Genomic DNA, 1561 nt, shown 5'->3' with positions numbered 1-1561 from the left:
CTCCTACTTGTCCGAAGCCGATTGGCTGAAGCTGACGGCGTATCGCGCCGCCAAGAGCCCATCGGGATCCGTAGTTCGGGGCTGGCTGACGTGCGGTGGAGCGGAAGTGGCCGCGGGGCTTGCCGGGACTTATAGTAGTTAGAAGTTCCGCCCACCGGTTGCCGCCTACGCGGCCTGCCGCCGAGGCGCGGTTACCAAGGGGTGGAGAGGGTAGTGGTAAGCGCCACCGTGGAGAGGCTCCGAGATTCCCGGGAGGGTCGCGGGCGCGCAGCCCGTCTTGTCCGGACGCGGCCTCCGCGGACGCCTCGGAGGCGGAAGCGACGACGGAGGCAGGTGCGGCTGGAAACTTAGTTTGTGTGAGGGGTTAGAGTCTCCTCTGCTCCAGAAGAGTTTCCAAAGAGGCGGCAGGACTCTTCCTTCGTCCTTCCTAGCCCCGTTACAGCACTTACTGGTTATTCTCTCTAGTACTGTCCTCTTAGGTGTCAGTAACGTTTTCGTGTTATAGGGAACTCGCATTCGCGGAATATCCACTGTCTGCCAGGCTGTGTACTGTGTGCATTATATTATATCCGTCCTGTCAGCTAGTCCACTAACAGCCCCGTCAGATGAGGAAAGTAAGAAACTTACCAAGGCCAAATAGCGTGTATCCGGACCTGGTTTAGAAGCCAGGGGTTTTTGACGTCAAAACGCGTGGTATTTTCCTTCTGCCACTCTACTTTTAATAGTTTTAGGATGTAAGAGTATTCTACATTTTCCGTTCATTTTTGTTAAATAATTTCTATTCACCTTTTCCATAAATATTTATTGAGAACCAACATTGCTCAGAAGTGTACTAAGGGGTACTGGAGGATCAAGACAGACCTGTTCCCTACTCTCTTGGAACGTCTACTCTAGTGACCTAGAGTTATCACATAACGGGATTATATTATACTATGAACTCTTACATTGCATCGCTTGTTTTTGTTTTTATCTCCATTAATCCCTACTAAGTGTCCGAATAATTGAACAAATGCTTACTGAGTGCTTACTATTTAGCAGTCACTGTTTTGGTAACTGGGGATATATTTCTAAATAATGGGCTAAACACCTGTCTTGGTGAAGCTAACATGTGATAATAATTATCACTAAATAATATTAGATGGGATTGCTTCACCTGTGAAGCAATCCAGGAAGATGCTCCTGTAGCTTTTTACTGTTTCTCTTTTACATCTTTTCATTTTTCAAGACCCAGCTCTAATGTCACTTGCCCTGTGAAACCTTTCCTGATCCTTAGTTTTTCCTTCTTTGCAGACAGAATGAAGACCTCCTTGGCATTGTGTTTATAGTTCAGTTTAGTTCAGTAAACAATCATTGCATCCCTTCAATGGGCCAGACCCTGTATGAAGTGCTGGGGATAAATATATAGGTAGGACCTAGGCCTGGCCTTTGAGGGGCTCACACAGCCTGGGATTGGGGGTGTGAGGAGTGGGGAACAGACATGTAAGCAGGCCATTATACTACAGCATGATGGAGTGTTTCCATTAAGAGGTGGGCTGAGGTGGTAGCACAGAGAAGGGTCAAC

At 47.9% G+C, this 1561-nt stretch overlaps 1 protein-coding gene across 10 annotated transcripts in view; it reads left to right on the top strand.

The window, feature by feature from the left end:
- Window positions 1–134: 134 nt before the first annotated feature.
- The window catches only part of XRRA1 (X-ray radiation resistance associated 1), a 61823-nt gene continuing 60396 nt past the window's right edge, over window positions 135–1561 (top strand). For 3 of the 10 annotated variants that reach the window (XM_053900091.1, XM_053900095.1, XM_053900094.1), the window contains exon 1: window positions 147–333. The gene's annotated coding sequence lies outside the window, so the exon portion shown is untranslated. Of the gene's footprint in view, window positions 334–581; window positions 694–1561 lie in introns of all 10 variants that reach the window. The other 7 variants (XM_019449813.2, XM_019449809.2, XM_019449810.2 and 4 more) reach the window with 6 other exon arrangements.

This window comes from Panthera pardus, unplaced genomic scaffold, assembly GCF_024362965.1.
Source record: "Panthera pardus isolate Hobbes unplaced genomic scaffold, ASM2436296v1 HiC_scaffold_12, whole genome shotgun sequence".
NCBI classification, from domain to species: domain Eukaryota; kingdom Metazoa; phylum Chordata; class Mammalia; order Carnivora; family Felidae; genus Panthera; species Panthera pardus.
This window is presented reverse-complemented; position numbering and strand designations above follow the sequence as displayed.